Source organism: Suricata suricatta, chromosome 7 (assembly GCF_006229205.1).
Source record: "Suricata suricatta isolate VVHF042 chromosome 7, meerkat_22Aug2017_6uvM2_HiC, whole genome shotgun sequence".
NCBI classification, from domain to species: domain Eukaryota; kingdom Metazoa; phylum Chordata; class Mammalia; order Carnivora; family Herpestidae; genus Suricata; species Suricata suricatta.
The window spans coordinates 127,443,137-127,465,598 of record NC_043706.1 but is presented as its reverse complement, the minus strand read 5'-3'; positions in this window follow the sequence as shown (position 1 = coordinate 127,465,598).

Below are 22,462 nucleotides of genomic sequence, written 5' to 3'. Positions count from 1 at the left end.
TTATGTGGATGCTCACAGGGTCTAAGATTTGGCAGGAGAACCCCCTTTGTGCTGGTTCCTCGGTCCTTGAAGCATCCGCCACCTTTTTTAGTATCTCCTCCTTTTGTGATAGAACAAGATTCAGTTGTTTTTACCCATCCTACCCCTGTCTTGCAATCAGTCATTTCCTCATGGATCTCTAAGCCCTTAAAGTGGGAAACAGATACGGGACTAGGGAGGGTCATTGCTACTGAGGTGTCTCCTTGACATGTTTAGCAAACAGAGCTCAGAAATACGTGCCGATACATACATAGAGATATAATTACATACAATCATAAATATAGTTATATACACATATCTACAAAAAAATACCTATTTTATAAATCATTAATTCACCCAGGCCTGGCCAGGTTTTGTGTATCCCCATAGGAGTGCTTTGTCTTCCTCCATTTCATATCTGAGTGTCTTCCACAGTGAGATGCCAACAATATCAACACATTTCTTTATTTGCTCGCACGAATATTGTATCTTAAGATAGCTTGAAATTTGCTTTGCCCAATCCCAAAACAAACTTACTAAATAGAAGTGAGGATTTGATTGCAACTGCCACTCCACGCTTCCGAAGACTGAGAATATCTAACCAAATTCTGTGTTTTTTAAAAATGTATTTAAATTCAAGTTTGTTAACATACAATACAATCTTGGCTTCAGGAGTAGAACCCAGTGATTCATCTCTTCCGTATGACACCCAGTGCTGGTCCCAACAAGTGCCCTCCTTAAGGCCCATCACTCATTTAGCCCATCCCTCCCCCCACCTCCCCTCCAGCAACCCTCAGGTTGTTCTCTGTGTTTAAGAGTCTCTCTTATGATTTGCCTCCCTCTGTTTTTATCTTATTTTTCTTTCCCTTCCCCTATGTTATCCTTCGTGTTTCTAAAATTTCACATATGAGTGAAATCCTATAATATGTCTTTCTCTGATGCACTTATTTTGCTTTTCTAAGGTACATGGATCATTCCTTCCTTTTCCCTTCAGTGGAGTTAGAATATTCATTATGAAATGCTTCATTTATTTCAACTTGCTTCCAATTCTCGCTGATTTTATTTTCTGAATTTGTATGTGTTAACATGCTTTCAATAGTTAAGATATATAAAAAGACACACTCAGAGAAACGTTCTGCCTTTATATCTCCCTCCCACCCTAGTCTCTATTCACCCCTCATAGATAAACAACTTCATTGTTTTCTGGTTTTTCTGTGCAGCTCTTAGTATACATAAGCAGAAGTATGTATGCTTTCTAATTTTCCCTTCTTTCATACATAAAAAGTGTATTAATATATCTTGCACACAGCTTTTCTCATTTAAGTATATATCCTAGAAATCACTCCATTATGGAGATTTTTCTCAAATTTTTTTTACAGCAGCATAACGGTACAGTGTGTGTATATTCTAGTTCATGCAACCAATCTCTATGTTTAGACACTTTAGTTCCCAATGTTTTGTAATTACAACAAATGCTTCAAAGAACAACCGTATGCATTTTTGTATTTTTTTTTTGTATTGTATATACTTCTGTATTGTTGGAAGTTTATCTTCAGGGTAAATTCTTAGATGTGGGATTGCTGGGTCAAAAAGCAAATGCACATATTACCAAATCCTCCTCCGTGAAGACGGTACCATTTTCTATTTCAATAAGCAATGTATGAGAGTGTGTGTTTCCATACAGCCTTGCCAAAAGAATGAATTATCAAGTTCTTAAATTTGCCAGTCTGGTGGATGAGAAGTATTACCCATGTTGTTTCCATTTATGTGTCTTTTTGTTTGTTGTTTCCATTTATAGGTCTTATTATGAGGGAACCTGAACATTTTTTCAGATGTTCTCTTTTTGTGAATTGTTCATGTCGTTTGCCAGTTTTTCCATAGGATTTTTATTTGTTCCACCTTAATTTTTAAAAGTTGTTTACTAATTAGGGACTAATGCCCTTTTTCTGTGATAAATTCTGAAAATATTTTCTCCCAGTGGCCACTTGTCTTTCAACTTCTTTGTTTAGTGTTTTCCATTTTGAGTGTTTTATTTGCTTTTCTACCTGAAATGCTTTTATTTTTTTATGCAGCCAAATTTATTTGTTGCATCAGAATTTTTGTCACTGAAAAGCCATTCCCTACACCCAGGTTTTAGAGAGATTCAGTCATGCTTTCTTCTGTTATACATATACTTTTAGTTTTTTTCACTTTTATTATTTAATGTTTAAAAAATTTTTTTAGAATGTTTTATTTATTTTTGATACAGAGAGAGGCAGAACATAAGAGGGTGAGGGGCAGAGAGAGGGAGACACAGAATCTGAAGCAGGCTCCAGGCTCTGAGCTAGCTGTCAGCACAGAACCCGACACGAGGCTCAAACCCACAAACATGAGATCATGACCTGAGCCGAAGTAGAGGCTTAACCAACTAAGCCACCCAGGCGCCCCTTATTTAGTTTTTGAGAGAGAGTGCACACATGTGTGTGCAAGCACAAGTGGGGGAGGGCCAAAGAAAAAGGGGAACAGAGGATCTGAAGCAGGTTCTGCACAGACAGCAGGGAGCCCAGTGTGGAACTTGAACTCATGAACTGTGACAGCATGACCTGAGCTGAAGGCAAATGTTTAACCAACTGAGCCACCCAGGTGCCCCTATTATTCACTTTCAGAGCTCTGAAGCATTTTGAGTATATTTTTGTGTCTAGTCTGAGGAATGGATCTAATTTTACCTTTTTCAAAAATGGTTATTCAGTTGTCTCAACACCATTTATTATAGAATGACTTATTCATCTCCATGATTTAAGATACTATTTTTAGTTTCTATTGGATTTCTATATGTAATTGGGGTATCCTGATGTTGTATTCTGTTCTATTGGCCTCTGTTTTATGTAAATGGATGCTGTTTTTTGGTGCATAGATATTCATAATTGTTATACCTACTGTAGAATATGGCTTCTCATGTTATAAGGTGTTTTGTCTTTGTCTTATATAATGCTTTTTAGCTTGAGGTTCACTTTTTATGAAAACCTACCTCTAAGAGTTTTGCACTTATGTGATTTAAATGTCACATCCACTGTACTGTATGATCAACACATTTTTTTGATTAGCACAGCTTTGTACTAGAAAAGTACAATGACAAGTAAGTAATTGGATTACAATGTGGGGAGAGTTTGCAACCTCTTCTGTGTACATGGTATGGTAACTCTAGAGAATGAAGGAGATATTGTATTTCATAAATTACATAAATGTTCTCTTGCATTTTTGTAGTGGCTATAATTATGCATAGCAAGAGTTGATTTTGTTACACAAATTCTGATTTATATAGTCACTTTGAGGGTCTTGTCTAGAAATGTGTTTTTCTGTTCATTTAGCATTATTCGCGTTTTGAGAAGCCTAAAGGTCTTATAAGAAAACTGGGTCAAAGTGGATATGTGTGCTTCATTGTGGTTTCATAAGGGAAATTTTATATAAAGACAATTGGCGTGTTTCAGTTTGAAAGAGCCGATGTAGGACAAAAATGCGGCTCAGCGAGGTGAAATGACTCACCTAGTCACACAACTAGTTAGCACAGCATCGCTCGCATCACACAGGCTGCTTAACGATTAGTCCAGTGCTCTTTCCATGCTTCCGTATTGAGTCTATTTCTGTGCACCTCAGAGTGCCTTCTTCACTCTACCAATACCTTCGTAAACCGAACTATTTGTGTACCCCAGCAAGCCCATGTGACACACAACTTGTGTTTATTTTCACCCTTTCTTCACAGGCCATTTATATGAGAAACGAAATATTCACCAACCTCCTCTTTGGGGGATGCGGTGTAGGAAGGGCAAGGAAAAGACAGAGGGACTTGGGGAGGGAAAATGGATTTCAGCGCGTGAAAGTCGTTGCTGGGAGCCTTTACAATGACTGAACAGGTGTGTGTTACATGCGTGTGTACTCACGGTCCTCGTTGCTTGGGCTGGTCATTGTGGTCAGTCTAAAGTAATGCCATGTGATTGCCACCAATTTCCAGGCTGACCAAGAAGATCCTACTGGCTTGGGTAGGAGGATGGATAGTGAACTAAGCATGCGTGTGTGTCCGCACGTGCACATGCGTGTTTTTAAGGAAACGGAAACACACACACACACACACACACACACACACACACACACACACACACACAAACTAGTCAAACCAGCCTGACAGTAAATCATTCTGAGGTAAAAGCTGTTAAGAGTCATGAAGAAAAAAAATCTCCCCTGCATGCTGGAGCGCACTGCTTACTCACATGCACTCCCATCAGAGTGGCAACAGCAGCAGGAGAAAAATGCAGAGGCTAATCAGAAGGAGGAAAAAAGCACTCTAAAATGCTAACATGGAGCAATAGCAGTGTCCTAGAAAGGGGCATCATGTGTTTTTGTGAAAAAAGTATATAATAATAATAATAAATAAATAAACCACGTAGCAATGGAGAATTTAAATCCTAAGAATCACTCAAACTGCGTTGGGCTTCTTTCACTCTCTCCCCCAGTTTCCAACCTTGTAAATCCCCAGGGAGCTTTTTGTGAAGAGATAATTTCTCAGACTACTTAGAAGATAAATTCAGACATTTATAGGAAAGCATGTGATGATGGTGTGTTTATGTGTGAAGGAGGAACAAGAAATCTACTGGTCTATTTTCAAGGGAGAAAATTCAAAGAATGTTCACATCACCACCTACGGACCAGGACAATGCCTTCTGGAAAAATAAACATCGTTCCTTTCATGGTTTTCAGACTGCAACACAAAATTCAATGATCTATTTTTTAAATCCTTATCAGGATTGTTTCATCCTGCAGGAGAAAGTTCCCATAAGTAAAAGGAATGGCAAATGTTAACGAAAAAGGGGGGGGTGGGAGACAAAAAGGCTCATTACAGAACCCTCAGTATCAGGAGATTCTATTCTAAGCTGTTTATTAAATTCTCCATGTCATTCTCGATTGCATCCTCCAGGCTGTGATCAGGGCTGTAACAGAACAGGAAGAGCATAAGTCTCAAAGGCAACGCCTCTTCCCCACACCCATGGGAATATTTCAGAGCTCACAATGGGTTAATAAAGAAGCCCCTGATTCTTGATCTCATGGATAAAGAGCTCACCAATTAACAAGCCCACAGGAAAGCACAAAGCAGTTTCATATCAAAACAGAAAAGCCCTGCAATTTGCAACTGTCCAAGAAATGCACGAGATATCAGTAAATAATGGAGAGGGATAGAGATTTTGAAATAGGCTCAGTGCATATTTAAAAGTGCCTTTTTCCAGATAAATAATTCTAGATGAACAATTTCATACACACAGGACATTTGAATAATTCCATAGAATCCATTTTACCAGATCTTTCTGCCTAATTACAAGTCTTTGAACCAGACAACGGTACTTGAAAGATCAATGCCTGGCTGCACAAAGCATATATAAAGTGTAATTAAGAGGACTGTTCGACAGAGCAATAGATAACATGCATATGGATGTGTGAAGTCTTCACATGTACACTTTATATCTGTAATATGTGCAGTGGAGACATACATTTCCACTGTCCTAAACGTCTCTGGCTGCCATTTTGTAAGCGGAACAATCAAATGCAATGGGATTTTTAAAAAGCAATGCAAGCAAGCTTTACATACTATTCTTATTTGCATTTCTGAGTATAAAGCAAGTCAACTTAACTACGAGTATTTATTTCTGACTACTACTCTATTTCCTATTGAGATCAAAATTTGATGTTTCTGGAAATATGTGGATTTTAAAGACGTGTCGTAACTTGTTCAACTTGCTTCTCATTTTCTAATGTTAAATTAAGACAATAAAACATTAGTACCTTCGACTCCTCCGAAGGTATGCGAGGCAGAAAGGAATAGGGTAGAGTGCGTATTTAAGTGTGGGCATCTGTGAACCAGGAAATGGAGTCACAGATTGGGCTGTTCTCAGCTCTCAGAGGTGGCAGGTCTAGTGAATTTAAGAGATGGCAGGAAAAAAAATGGGGGGCATCTAAAACATTGGGAGGCAACACGGACAGAAATAGTAGTAAATTGATGTTGACCTGATAAAGTGACCAGATTCAGCAACATGTTGGATTAGAAAAAGTGTGAGGTGTTGAAAATTGTGGGAAAATGAAAATTCATGCTTTGACTATTGGCTAGTAGACGTTAGAGTTGGAAAGAGCCATAAAAACAATCTGGCCCAACACTCCTGAGTGACTCGGGATCGGAGCCACCAGAGGCCACTGAAGGCCACGGGCTGAAGAGCACCTGCCTTCTCTACTATTTCCACTGGGTCAGTGTCTCCAATGCTGGACCCTTCACACCCAGTGAGAAAATTAGTGGGAGAAGATAACAGAAAACACCAGTTTCTCTACTTCGTTGTCCTTTCTTATCTGCATGTTTTTGCTAGATTCAGAGGAGAGTGTCCATTGTTATAAAATGCTTATAAAATGCTATATTTATAATACAGTAATAATAAGCCTTATTAAATCAGAGGCAATATTTGAACTTTATGATGAAACCAAATGGCTTTTAGTGTAATTAAAGGACATGTAACCAGAGAGATGCGCACTTTGTAGATTTGCAATTTACAAAAATATACAAATCAACTGAATAAGAAATGCTCCTTTATTTTCTATTCCTATGTGTTGTCCGATTAAGACGCAGTTATCACATGCTTTTATTTATCAGTATTTTGAGACAGCGATGCTTCTAAGTGGCAAAAAGTAAAATCAAAGTTGTATTTATTGAGAACACCGAAGGGATTGCTCATTCATTGGCATGCGGGTGATGAGAATGGTTCAGCACTTTGACCCCTGCTAGACCCTGGGGCCCTGTGACCTGGGGGGAGTCAGAGAGGACAGTCTGGTCTTCAGCTTCCTCTTTGAAAATATGGACACATTTGAATCAAGAATCTCTCAAGTTCCTCCTAGCTCCCTTATTCTTTGATTATTCTCCTTCATATTTTTATTCTTCATGTGTATGTTGAATGCTCAAAAGACAAGCATCTTTCAGAAAAGAAATGCTCTGGATTAGCAAGAGACAAAGTTGTAGTGGCTACAATACGTCAGGATTATTTGTGGATTTGAAGGATCCAAAAGACTCCCTGTCCCCCTCACTGATGCAGGCTGGCTTGTAATTATTCGGAGTTTTTAACCAGAGAGCTCTAATTACTCTCTATTATAAAACAGGAAGAAGGTTGACTTTTCTAAATTAGATTTTTGGCGGAAAGTCTCTTTGCCAATTCCTTTGGACAATAAATTCTGAATAGTGGTATTTTATATCTCCTAGACAAATGATTCTTTCATGAAAATGGGTGGGGATGAATGAATTTCAAAATGTCATCATTTAAGCTACCATTTATTCTACTCTATTACAAATTCAATAACCTTGAACCAGAGTTAATAGAAATTCATGATAAGTAATAAAAATCAAACTGGCCTCAAATTCCCATGGCTTCAAATACCGCCTATAAACTACCAATTCCTCCATTTCTCTCCCCAGCCTGGATCTCTCTACAGAGCTCCAACCAAAATCCCAGACCGACATCGCTACCTGGACACCCTACTGGAGACTTACACTGCACAAACACATCCATCGCCTACTTCCTTCCCTCCCAAACCAGCTCCTTCTTCAGCGTTGTGTGTTTCTGAGAATGTTCCCGAAGTCCTGCCTGGTGCCTGAGTGGGTCTTCATGACGCTCTCCTCTCCACTGCCCCGAGCACTGTTCATTTAGGCCCCAAAATGCCTCAGACACATCCCCTTCTTCCCCAAGAGGAGCATCCGGATCCAGCATTCTGAAGGGTGGGTCTGAGGACTTTCCCACCAAAACTCCTCATTCTCCCCAGCCTTTACGAGTACTTAGTATCCCAGATGCTTTGTTCCCTTTTCATAGTCTCTGCATATACCATCCCTTTTTAGTGGGAAAGTCTCTGGTCCCTTCTCTGCCAGGCTAACTCATTAACCCTTTGAAACTCACCTCAGCCTTTCTACTGCGGAGTCTCAGTCTTCATGGACTGACCATGTGTCTTCCCATAATATGAGAGACACCCTTCCACCTCAGTCCCCACTGCATGGCATTGAAGTGTGTAGGACTGTGAGGTCAGAAGGGTAGAGTCTGTGTTCTATTTGCTTTATGGACTAATGCCTGGCTTAGAATAAATGTCCGATCAATTTTAATGAATGAACACCTTTGTACACGGCAATGGGTCTAAGAGTTATGTCACCCTAATCCAAGGCGCCTAGGACAATGTGGGTACGTTCTTCTTGTCCTAGCCTAACTATTCACTCATAAAAGTATCCATGTGTGGACAATAAATCATATGGCCATTGTTTATCAGTCAAAATACAAGGTACACTTCCAGTCTTATTAACTACCAGTATCATTGAAAAGACTTGGGGAAATCTGGGAAGGATGAACACCAATCTATGTTCTTGCCCAGGTGGTAAAATTTCTGGTGACGTTTTCCCCTACTTTTTGTACTTTGATTAGTTGGCTTTCCTTTCATTCATTGTATACGTGTCACTTTTACAAAAATAAAGCTACTTTGAAAAAGCCACCCTATAATTTATTTCACGTGCACTTTTTTTTTTTTTTAGAATATTCAGTTTTATCTTTACAGCTATGGAAAATGCCAAGATTCTTCAGATTTTAAGTCAACTAAATGGTCCCATCATAAAGATAAAGACATTTGAATTTTGCGATTATATTCACAAATATGTCATCCAAACCCTCATTCCAAGAAAAATGAAATGGAAGAAAAATAAATATCTCTGGTGGTCAGGATGCCTGAACATCCAGACATTGGGTTTGAAGCTACTGCACAGGGTTGACTTCCACAGCTGGTGATGACAATAAATGCACCAATCAAACTTTCAAATAGTAACAGCATATGAAAAACATTAAATGGAACATAAATGTTGCTAATCAGAATCCAACAGGGGTCACCTAAAAGACATCCTCTTGTGTGAATATGCTTCCACAATCAATCTATTTTTCGGGGCAATGGGCTTCATCATTTCAAACAGCTAAAGTTAAATGGAATGTTAGTATGCAAGCAAAGTAATCATGTTTCTCTCCCGGTTTTACAGTCATTAAATGTATATGGTGAAGCATCATTGGTCAAGAACTTTTAACTGGCACTTAAATATATGTTATAATAAATTTTTGATTGATTTGCAATTCCAAAAGTTCCAGACCAGTTGCTTTTAGTTACCTTCTCTATTTTCTAGCTGACTTACAGATGCACCAAAAAGGGAACAATACAAGCCCATCTGTTCCGTGTAAACAGAGATAGTTAAGAAATTATCTCCAGCTTTGTAGATCCAGAGTTGAAACTATTTCTTACATCTCTTCCAGAGTTGAATACTTTTAGCAGAGGAAATGATTAGTAGGTCTTGTCCATCAGCTGGAAGGGGATGATGGCGGGGTACATCTTGGTCTGTCAGAGGCTTTGACCTTTTTTGGCAGTGAACTGGGAATTGCAGCAATGCTCTCCACATTCTACTTTCTCCAGAGAGAACGCTGGCCTCAGAGATGGAAGTCTCCCCCACTAACCAGAATCAAGCTAACTAGCTGATGATGTGGTAACATTAAGTTCCAGGAATATGTGTTCAAATTCTGTCATATAACCATCAACTGACTTTAACCTCTTGAAGAGTTCCTAGAGAACAATGGGCTTGTATGAAGTCAACAGTCTATCACCTCAATTATAGAGCATTATATCTGAGATAAGCTCGAAGGATACACTTTGACCTAAATGTCCTCCTGGGAGATAAATTCAACTTGAAGGCAGTGATATTCCAGGGCTCCAGGAGCTCTGAGGAGAGCTGTCTTTGGTGAATCACAATGTCTGGAATTAATATTAGAGAGGGATTATGCTTCTTCTCAATACATGCCCTCTTCAATACTTTCCATCACATTTGACACACTTACAATCTATATGCCTAGCCCAGAGTGGCCCTCAGAGCGTCAGATCAGTATCACTGGCTGACTTCTGGGAATTTCCACTTGAATATCCCACTGGAACATCACACTTGGACTCAATCCATCTAAATCAGATTGCTTAATCTGCAACCCCCCTCACAGCCAGTTCTTTCAAATTCTGAATCTTTGTGAATGGTTTTACCATGTACACAATTAGCAAAACCAGAAATCTTAGCCTCATCTTTGATGGTCCTCTCTCTTACTCCCTGCCTCACAGTCACCATTTTTGGTTTATTCCACCTCTTAAATGTTTCTTGTATCATCTAATGTCAATTCCATATCACTACCCCATTTTAAGTCACTATCCCCTCTCCTGAATTATTTTAATTAGCTTCCTAAAGGTCTCATTGCTTCTATTATCACCTCCATAATCAGTGACCTTCTAAATTTGCTCTCTCCATATTGTAGCCAGAGTGAGCACTCTAACACTCAAATTATCAAGTCATTCCCCAGTTTAAAACTTTGTGTGCAAAATGAACCCGAAAGGAATTAAAGACTTAAATATAAGACCTGAAACCAAAACTCCTGGAAGAAAACACAAAGAAAAATCTCCTTGTCATTGGTCTCAGCAATGATTTTTTGGATCCAGTATCAAAAGCCCAGACAACAAAAGCAGAAACAAACAAGTGGTACTACGTCAAACTGAAAAGTTTATTGTCAGCAAAGGAAACAATCAACAAAATGAAAAAGCAACCGACCGAGTGGGAGACAGTATTCACAAACCAATATTTGAGAAGGGGGTTAATATTCAAACTATATAAGGAATTCACACAACTCAATGGTAAAAATAAATAATAACCCAATTAAATTTTTTAAAATATTTATTATGAGAGAGAGCACAAGTGGGGAGAGTCAGAGAAAAGGAGGGAGAGAGAGAATCCCTAAGTGGGGCTTGAACCTCATGAACCATGAGATCACAACCTGAGTCAAAATCAAAAGTCAGATGCTCAACAAACTGAGCCCACCCAGGCGCCCAACAAATTTTTTAAATGGGCAAAGGACCAGAATAAACATTTTTCCAAAGAAAACATACAAATGGTCTGGAAGTAAATAAAAAGTGCTCAACATCACTAATTGTGAAGGAAATGCAAATCAAAACCACAGTTCATATCCCCTCCCATCTGCTGGAATGGCTACCACCAAAAAGATAAAAGAACAAACATCCGCAAGGATGTGGAGAAAAGGCAACCTTTGTGCACTGCAGTAGGAATATGAACTGGTACAGCCACTATGAAAAACAGGATGGAGGTTCTCAAACACTTAAAACCAGAACTACCATCTGATCCAGCAAGCCCACTTTCAGGTATATATCCAAAGGGAAGGAATCAGTATCTTTCAGGGGCACCTGCACCCCCATGTTCATCAAAGTAGTGTTCACAACAGCCAAGATAAGAAGACAACTGAGATGTCTGTAATGAATGAATAAACGATACACATACACAACACACACACACACACACACACACACACACGAATTATTCAGCCATGAAAAAGAAGGGAATCTGATTTTCCGTCCCAAATCCTATTTGCAACAATCTGGATAAACTTGGAGGACATTATGTTAAGGGAGATAAGACAGACACAGAGAGATAAATGCTGTATTATCTCACTTCCATGTGGAATCTAAAAATGTCACTTACAGAGCCAAAGAAATCAGTGCTTGCCAGGGGTAGATGGGGGAGGCGGAGGGGGAGAAGAAATTGGGATATGTTGGCCAAAGGACACAAACTTTTAGTTAGAAGATGAATACATTCTTGTAGCTAATATCTAGCATAGTAATTAAAGTGGATATTAATTTATTGTAGATTTGAAATTTCCTAAGAGAGTGGATCTTACATGTTCTCACATACACACACATGTACACGGGGTAACTATGCAAGGTGACTTAATTATGGTAATCATTTTGCAACATATACATACACTAAGTCATGTTGTATACCTTTGAAAATCACATTTTGCCACCTTAATATATATAATTTTCACTTGTCAAACCTCAGTAAGGCTGGAAAACAATAAAACTGGGCCCCTTGTCGCATCTCTCTAGTTTTATCTCTTCTCGCCCTTCCCTATCTCTACGTTGAGTTCTGTCTTCAGTGACACCAAACATCTATCACTTTGTAGGTTGCCTGTCCTCTCTCACCTCTGGGATCCCTGCTACTTCTTCCTAAGCGCAAGTCCCATCGATCCCCCTTTCATCTGGTCAGCTCCTACTCTTCCCTCAAGCCCCAGACCATGTTGACCCCTGAAAGCCTTCTCCTCCTCTGGACCCCAAAAGCATCTTACCCTTGTCCTCATCCTCCACATTCCAACTTACATAGACTATATGCCTTCTGCGTTTGTCTCTTCCCTTTTGGATCCCTAGAGCCCAGCAAGTCCCTGGAAACCATCATGTACCCAATAAATACTTGCTAATTCAAAGTCTGAGCGTGGGATTCTCTTCCTCCTCCATGATTGCTACTAAATCCTATGCAAGTTACTTAACTACACTGAACTCCAGTATCCTTTTAGTAAAACAGGGTAACAATACCTATCTCACAAGGTTGTGCTGAAGGTTAAAAAGCTCACACACACACAACCCTTGGCACAGAGCTTCACATTGATAATGACCCTATTGTTCTACAACCTGATGACCTAAGGGTCAGTTCTGGCCTGTTCATGTAATTTATGAAGCTCAGATTGTTATTTACGTTTGAATGGTCTCATATCAAGACTTAGTTTTACTCTAGTATGAAACAAGTCTTAGGAGCTGACCAGCCCTGGATCTGTATTTCTCACGCAACATTTCAGCCAGAGCCAATACCATCACCTCTTCCTAAATAAAACACAGGGTTCAGTTTGCCATAGGCCTCACAAATCCTAACAATCTTATCCCTGACCTCCTTCTCAGCTTAAACCAGTCTGCACAAAAGACCTTTGCTGTACAAAATTATGGAAAGCCCTTTGAGATGAAACACCAGCACACATGAACAAGATTACACCTACTACATTAGAGTTCAATGTCACCGGCTCTCTTTCTCCAGATGGCCAATATGTTTAAGCTGCAGTAAACTTATAAATATATTCAGCTATAGAAAAATTCTAGGATTCTAAACTGGGGGTCAGCATGATCACCTCAAGCAGAGGAAGGGACAATGTTCTTTTTGTTTCAGAAGCAGACTGTATGAACTTGGAGAAATGAACCTGGAGAGTGCGTCTTTGAAAACCAGCTTCCACAGGTGGTGCTGATTGGAATGCTGACCTTGCCTAGCCCAGGGGAGCTGGCCTTTGCTCCATTTCTTAAAAGAAAGCTGTCAGGCCCTGTGAGCCCCAAGGGAGAGATCAGTGTCCCTCCTAGCACTTGCCTTCAGCCGGTGGTGGCATTTCTTCAAATCATCCCGGCATCCTGTTGTGCAGGGTGGGGCTGAGGGGTACCCCAGCCTAGCAGCCCACAGAGCCTCTGATTGTGGCATTTCCTTCTTAAATTCCCAGAACACTGGTGTTCCATACCATATGAAGGGGGCTTCCCATGTGGTCTCTGATGTTTGGGTTTGTTGTCTCTCTTCACAGAGTACAGAAACCTGTGTGAGCGGCCTGATCTCAGCTTCTCTACGGATCAAGCTACACGCAGCAGGCTTCAGTAACAAGCTCAAAATTCAGGGCTGCTGGTCAATGCTAATTCTGACTCTGATCCTAATTTGTGATTTGACCAAGGGCAAATCAAGGGCCTTCTATGAATCCCATTTCTCTTTGGTGATTTGGAGAATTTCCGAGTTCAAACAGATGATCCACATACAAATACATGCACATAAGAAGGTTTTTTTTTTTTTTAAGAAGGTTTATAAGTACACACACCATAAAATCATGCTTTAACTATGATCTGCTTGAATGAAACGGCTAGGAAGCATACTAGCATTGAAGAAAAAAATCAATGGATGTATTTGATAATACTTCTCCAAAAAATTAAGAAACATATTTATTGCGTTGACCAAGTTCTAAGACTCTCTAAGTCTTGAAGAGATAGATACTGTCTAGAAAAAATTGCTCTTAGTTGAGGTTGTGTTTATTTCCATGAAAGCAAATAAAAAAGCATGTTAGATCAATAAACACTCATAACGAAATAAGAATAAATCTAATTTATTCTAAAGACTTCAAATATTTTCTAAGGAATGTGAGTAGACTGTCTTTGTTCCCTAATCTCTAATGCTTATTGGAATACAGTGCCCTATTTCTCTCTCATCTCTCCCAAACAAAGACACATTAGGGGAAGTCCTAATCTCAAAAGGGCGAATTCCAAGTCTCCTGGTCTCCTCTGGTTTAAGAAAACGGTTTTCTAATAGGAGTAGCATTTCAGGAGCAAAGACTTCTGGGCTTGGTGTCTACATTTTACAGTCAATAAGAAATATTGTTTATAATTTCACGGAAGGTAAAACATTTCACCAAGGGCAAACATTCATCACGCAATGAATCAACATTCAGTCACCTTTATCCCCATTCATATGCAAATAACGTCCCAATTTTCCTACTTGTCATTATATGTGACATTTAAACTGAGCTACTTTGGACCTACAACACTAGTTAACCCCAGGCAAGTTAAGATCCCAAACAAACCCTTGCTGATAGTTCAGGCCTTCATATATTTTTTTCTTTCTTTCTTTTTAGCAAAGCCTTCTGAAAAAGTGTACCAAATCCTATATCACAAATGCTTCAGAATATGCACTTTATCCAAGCAGAAAAACTCAACTTAAAATTGCTTCTTATTGGTAGAGAAGTTGTAAGTCTAATGAATTTGGGATGATTTTCCAGTTGAAGATTTTATTCTCTTTCCTCTAAATGTTTCCCCAGGATAAAAGAAGTAAAATTCAAATCAGACAAGTAGTCTTTTTTAAACTATATCAAAATGAAATGAATGATTAGAAAACTACTGCAGAGTTGGATAAAATTAGCTTCTTTATTTTGCTTTGCAGTTGGTCTTGTCCCCATTACCTTAGATAATTAAGAAAAAATCTATCTACAAAATTAAAAGGACTGTAAAAGACTCATCTAATTACTGAGCAAATATTTAATTCCTTTAAAAAAAACTAACGGAATGCTGAAGCCCATAAAATACATAGTTAGAAAATAATATCAAATATAGAGGAAAAATATAGTATATAGGGGGCGCCTGGGTGGCTCAGTCGGTTGAGCGACCAACTTCGACTCAGATCATGATTTTGGGGTTCGCAAGTTTGGGCCCTGCTTCGGGCTCTGTGCTGACAGCTTGCTCAAAGCCCGGAGCTTGCTTTGGATTATCTGTCTCCTTCTCTTTCTGACCCTACCCCATCGTCCCTGCTCTCTGTCTCTCAATAATAAATGTAAAAAATATTAAAAGTGTATACAGTATATCAAGTATAGAACATATATTAAATTATCAAATATATGGGATACATTTAACTATAAACAAAATACACTCGTAATTTTTAAAAGAAGCATTAACAAATGGAGTGAAATAATCTTTTTGACTTAATTTTCAGGAGGTCTCAATGTAAGAATTTAAACTATTACTCAGACTTCATTGTCTAACATCATATGATTCAGTCATTTTGCTGAATACCTTTCACATAAAAGTACTCTATTTCATACTTTAATAAAGGTGCTTTCTGGAGCAGCTGGGTGGCTCTGTTGATTAATTATCTGACTCTTAATTTTGGCTCAGGTCATGATCTCATGGTTCATGGGCCTGAGCCCAGTATTGGGTTCTGTGTTGACAGCATGGAACCTCTTGGGATTCTCTCATTCTCTCACTCATTTTCTCTCTTTCTCTCTCTCTCTCTCTCTCTCTCTCTCTCTCTCTCTCTCTCTCTCTCTCTCTCTCTCTCTCATTCCCTCTCTCCCCCCTCCCTCCCCTGCCCATGCTCTTTCAAAAATGAATAAGCATTTGTTAAATGATGTTTTCTGATGATTTAATTATGCATCCTCCCTCCAGGCCCTGCTGTCCAGTTTAAATCATGTGGGTTTATCTTTTCAGGTGCTGCTCTGTCCAAACAGAAACTGTGATGTTCTGCAACAGAAGCATATGGATATTTTTATTGCATACTCAGGAACATTGCACAAGCCATTATTCTTCTCTTTCCCCATTCTTAGGCGTTAGTTCATGAGTAGACTTTTCCACTGGTCCTGCGTCTGGGTGACCAACCCCACACACCAGCTGTGGTTCGTGCAGCACTGGTGGTGGCAAAGTTTGGGGTTCGAACCCTCAGGCTACTGCACCATTGACCACAACGTGGGACAACTAATTACGGGGAGGCAACAACATGTGTTCATTTGTCCCCTCGTGAAACCTGAGGTCTTCTCTTTAGTCCAGCTGCCCTGTGTTCCCTTTCAACAGCTTTAGAAAAAAATAACAGCTATTTGAGAATCTATGAAAACCCTCTTCTCAAGAGCAGGAGTCGAAGCAGATCTTCTCTCTCTGGACACACAACAAAATTTAGCATTCAATTTCAGACAAGCCTTGTTATAATAGGCATTGTGCTGTTTTGAGGTCATTCTGAAATCCCACACAGATCCCATTGCACAAGACCATTTTAGCAATTTCAGGTTGCTGCCTGTTTTGCAGCAATATTGTACATCAGCAGCAAAGGCTCTGGTGAGCTCCATCAATTAAAATGGAAGGATATATTGGACACTGAAGAACAATGGGATGTGAGGATGGTGGGAAGATTTTAGGATTTCCCCTCCTCCCCCATCCCAGCTGGGGGAATCTAGGATTCTGAGAATATCTCCGGAATCTGAAAATGTTTTGTCAGGATGGAGTTCTGGCTTTAGGAGGAAAGTTCCACCTCCTGCTCAACCCACTTCTGTGTCTTCCCTGCTGATCTGCGTCCTGAAAGGAAAGTCTGCTCCACCGGCAAAAATAGTGCTAATGATAAAAAACTGCTTCCACAATCAGTTTCGTGAGCTGGCGGACTTACACCCACTGGTGTAAAGTGAAGGTCTCAGGAAGTAATATGAGTGACAGAAATCTGACCCTCTCACCTGCACTCCGATCTCAGGCCAGACCTCCACCCCACCATGGCTTTATTTTTCTGTGCTAAGCAATTCTTTCTTTCCAATGTATTTATGAGCTTCTCCCAGGCCAAGCACAGAGCACCGCGCTCAAAATATAAATCTCTTGCATGTGCAAAGTGTCAGCACTACAGAGCTCGGTCTCTTAAAAAAGGTGAATAAATAATTATTCACGTGTCCATTGACACAAGGATTTGCAGTATCAAATAGAATGTCAAAGCAGAGAGCATGAAATAGATAGGAAACAGCTAAGCAATCCTCATAGAATAATGAGTTTATTTGCTAAATTTCTTGTATGTGGGTTTGTAGTAATTATTTGCACAAAGTTGGGCACACCTAAGTGGCTTGGGCTTTCTGTTCCTTTTCTGAGACTTCATTCTGGGGTGACAAAGGCTCAGATGGAGACCAACTAGCCCGCCTGGGATGCCGTTCGCATTGGCACTGAGCTGCACACCCAACCCTGGTGGACGTGGGCGTGTTTCAACCTTCAATAGACATGTTTTACAGAATTAGCTTTGAGATTTTGCAGCCTCGGTTTGGAATTATTTATCATAAGGTCAGGGTTGCATAGCTATTAGAAAGCAAAGAAAAAGTCAGTTTATTTGCTCTCATATTGATGTTTCAATAAAACACGGCTTTGTTTTCCTTATCTGCAAAATGAAAGGGTTGGGCTACATGACTATGGCAGTAAATGCTGGTAGAAAGCTCTCAGAAAGAAGGTCTTTCAGGAACATGCAAAAGAGGACCTTGAAGCTCAAATGGAAAGGTCACATATTAAAAATGCAGTACATGAGTAGGGTAATTCAGTCACTGCAACAAATGACTTATTAACCTTGAGCATAGCCATGATCACTGGATCCTCTAAATTGGACTTTGAAAGCCCTTTGGAATCTTCTAGGGTAAGTCTCCCATTTTAGTGCTGAAGAGTCTGAGGCCCAGAGAGATGACATTTCTTCTAAAGGGACCTTTATTCAGGGCTTTTTCACAGCTCATATATAGAATTAAATGTACTAACAATTTCAATGAGTATCAATGGAAAAGCTGGAAACCAAAAACTTTTATCAGCTCTTTAAAGTGGAAAGGTTTAAAAACAAATGGATTTTTTTTAAACTAAGAAATAATTACAAGTGTCACATACAGTGGGCTGCAATCTAGCTCATTATTTTTCCACAAAGAAAAAGGAAACAACATTGTGCGACGTGTGTATAATAACCTCATTGTTCACTTTACAGAAAACAAAAAGAAAAGTTTGAACAAAAGGTGTAATTCATTATTTCCAGGTCTGTATGAATTAAAACAGAATAAGAGAGGAAAATAAACCAAACATCTTCATGTTAGACTGTCATTATTGTAACAAAAAAACAAGTATCCTAAGAATGTGATTTTCTTTGAGGTATTTTATAATTAAGTGAAAAATGATTTTAGTAAACACATCATGAATGCAAACTCCAGTGAAAGAAACAAGAATCTTACTGCAAAACTCTAAAACTTATTCAAAGTTAATAGGTAAGGTGAATAGATTCTGTATTCCAAGCCTTCCTTCAAAGACTATAAATGTAACCACAAAAGTCTCGCAAAGGCATGTGGGGCAGAATACCAAAGAAAGCTCACAGCAGGGTTTTGAGACAGCTGGATGGTAATCATGTACAAAACTCTTAAAAATTTAGGATCTGAATCATCATTTTAAAACACACCCTCTTTATAGACATTTTGAAATTTTATGATGAGAGTCTAATCATCCACCCATTAAATTTTTGAGCAAAAACAAAAAAAAAAATTAAAAAGGCAGGGAGAGGGAGAGTGTCGCAGAGTTTGCAGAAGGCAATAACCAAGTTGGGGGCAGCCTGACATGTAGTAGTCCTAAAATATGCTCCGACTCGTGTCTCTCTCCTGAACACGGCACTTTACCATGTCTAGAATGTCCACCTTCCAAATGGGGGTGACTTGCCTGATCGTGCTCACTGATCACATTCATGGAGGCCAATGGGTCCGATAGCTCCTAAACACACCCTCCCAGCAACTGGGCAGGAGAGCAGCACATGATGCCCATTTAATGGAAAAATGTGGGAAGGGAAATTCTTGGAGGAAATCTCCCTGTGTTGGACCTCCAACTTCAAACCAAATATATTCACTGAAAGAGCCGAGCATTGAGTAAGGCTGTTCCAGGCAGAAGACTCCAAGCCTCAGGTTAAAAGTTCGGACTTCTTAGATCCTGTGTCCAGCAATGCCCATCTCTCATTGTCCAGCTATTATTAATGTCTACTGGATGTCAAAGGAGATTTACAGAGGATTAAGGAGCCCAAACTTACTATTATGCAATTTTTAAGTTTCTACAAGAGTTCAATGAATCTTCAAAGGGATGTTTGAGGAGTTGAGGAGGCAGAACAAGCGAAGCTAACATTAAATTAAAAAATACTTAATTGCTAGGCAACAAGAGAAGCATCTGAGTGATCTTAAAGACAAAGTCCCCAGGTCTAACTTTATAGGTCATGGCATCAATACAAAATTCTGCAAAGCCAGTGGCCATTTGGGTTGGCAACTTTTCTAGGTGTTCTTCCATTTTGGTATCAAGGAAATAGCATCCTAAAAGTTTATTTCTTCTAATAAACTTCCCTGTTTTTAATGGGAAGAATACAATAATACTGGTTTATTTGGGTAAATGTTTAGGTTAAAATGTTTGTCTTTAATTTATGAGAAAGATTTTAGCATTTCAAACATACTTGAGGGTTCCTCCCTGAAACTTGGCTAGATTTTGCAGAGCTCTGCTTCATTTTATGCTTATCATCTCTTACCAGTAAGCCTTTGTAGCTACAATATGGGTGGTGTCCACTGAACAATGGAGGTTGCATGCACTTCTTTCCCCATCTCTACCTTTACAAAACAACCCACAATATTCTTGCCCTTTACCATCAGCAGCAACCTTTCCTCATAAAAATAAATCAATAACTATCTCAATTAGAAGTCGGTCATGTTTCTAAGCGGCTACCAAAGATTACCTGTCATCGTAATGAAACAGAAAAGAGCAATGGATGGAATGATAAGAGTGGGTCAAGAAGCAACCATGGGTTCCTGAGATTGGAAAATATAAGTGCATTCCATTCAAAAGATATACACCACATGGAACATGAGAGAGGAGTTTGAGATTTAATTCTGGTCCTACCGCTTTCCAGCCTTATGACTGTGGGCCAGTCATTTCACTTTCTTCTGTTTATAAAAAGGGAATGAGGATATTCACTTGCCTGTTTAAGCATTTCTTATTATGAAATATTTAAATATACGCAAAATAAAATAGTATAATGAACACTATATACTTATCATCCAGAATCAGAAACTTTTTAGATTTTAACATACATGCTTCACCTATTTCTTTTTTTTCTTTAAGAGCATAAGTGGGGGAGAGGCAGAGAGAGAAAGGAACAGGGAATCCAAAGTGGGATCTGTGCTGACAGGCCAACAGCAGCGGGGCTCGAACCCATGAACCATGAGATCATGACCTGAGCCCAAGTTCCACTCAACTGACTGAGCCACCCAGGCACCCTGCTTTACTTATTTCTTCTCTAAGTATCTTTTTTTATCCTTCCAAGATTTTGTTTACATTCAAATTAGTTAACATACATCATAGAGTGTAGAATTGGTTTCAGGTATAGAATTTAGAGATTTCATCACTTACATATGACACCCAGTGCTCATCCCAACAAGTGTCCTCCTTAATGCCCATCACCCATCCAGCCCATCCCCTCCCCACTACCTTCCCTCCAGCAACCCTCAGTTTGTTGCCTATAGTTAAGAGTTTCCTATGGCTTGTTACTCATGAAGTATCTTAAAGCAAACTCCTGTCACTGGATTTTTTATCCTGATATACTTTAAGCATGCCTTGATTAGAAATATGGACATTTTCTTAGAGGCTCACATAACATTGATTCCATAAAATTTTTTATCACAAAATATTTTATGATAAATTTATGCACTAATAACTCCTTTGCAATTATATAAAAAATGATAACTCAAATTTCTTTGTCTCAAAATATACTTTTTATAGTTTGAAAGAAAAAGACTACCTCTCTAAGCTTTTTAGGGTATAGGCTGCCATGCAAAATAGAATGGATGTTCAAATTGATAAATCAGAATAACTGTTATCTCATGATCTTCTGAATGTGAACACATAAAAATCCCTCCAAAGAAAGATGTAAAGAAAACATTCATAAGCCCATTTTTCAACCCTTCTTAGTCAGAAAGGTATAACTGCTGTGAGGGAGCATAAAGCCTTATGCTGTCTTCTTCCCCTGACTCTGGCTGGCGGAACTTTGGAAGAGAATGTAGCACCCCCACTTTGCTCAAGGAGCCCGCTTAGATGAAGAGGAGTCATGAATAACTCCTCCAGAGTCTTCAGAACAGCAGCTCCATTCTTCTTGACCCGTGTGGGCATAGCTTTAAGCTTTGCAGGAAGCTCAGGGAGAAATCAGTCTTCCTGAAAATACCATTCACACTCACAAATATATACATTGGCTATCCGTATAAAATCTAATATCCTTATCTTGAAAAAATTATATATAGTCACAGACCAAATATTCAATAATGTTCTGCATTTTCAAAATTAGAAACTTCATTAATTGTGCTTTTGTATTCCATTAATAATTCATATTCATATAACTCCAGTATGATAGTTAGAATTGTAACCACCTCCTAGTTAGAAATTCTGACTTCCTGGCATGGATTCCAAGACTATAAAAAAATTCAAAAAAGGTTAGAAATGGAATAAGTCTCATTTGCCAAGTACTTGCAATTTACAGCTTAAATAATTAACTTTGTCTCATCTGTCTTTAGAACCAGCATACATAACACACTTCCTGTACAGAACTTGTCCAGGTCGACTGATGTTTGTATATTTGCACTAACTACTCTATCCTACTGGGAAATATTAGCCAGTATTTGCTTTGACACAAATTAACAAACACATTTCAAAACATTAGCCTATCAAAGCATCAGATAAAAAATTCACTAATGTATTTGTTTCCTATCAAGATCCATAGACAAGTAACACAAAATGAATTTAACAGCACGATCCCTGAATTCCAGAAGGTCACCACCCAACCCAGAACATACTGAAGTCTACAGACTCATGAAGAATAAGTGTGCACATTATTTATTCCATAATAGGCTATAAAAGTGTCTCACATCAAGGACTGAGACATCCCATATTTATTTGCCTACACATGATTTGGCCAACCTGCCGGTCACAGCACACATAGTCACTTGGGCCCACAGTTACAAAATAATGCCACACAGCTCAAGGTAAGCCCTGCTGGGCAGAGCTGAATTTTAACCCAAGCTTGGGAGGCAGGTGGACCTCAGCACCATCACATACCAAATACTCATGTCTCATGTTCCTAATCAAGTTTTCAAAGGAATTCTCTTTGGCTGTGATTCATAGAGTGGATGAAGAAAACATAATTATGCTACTTTAAAAC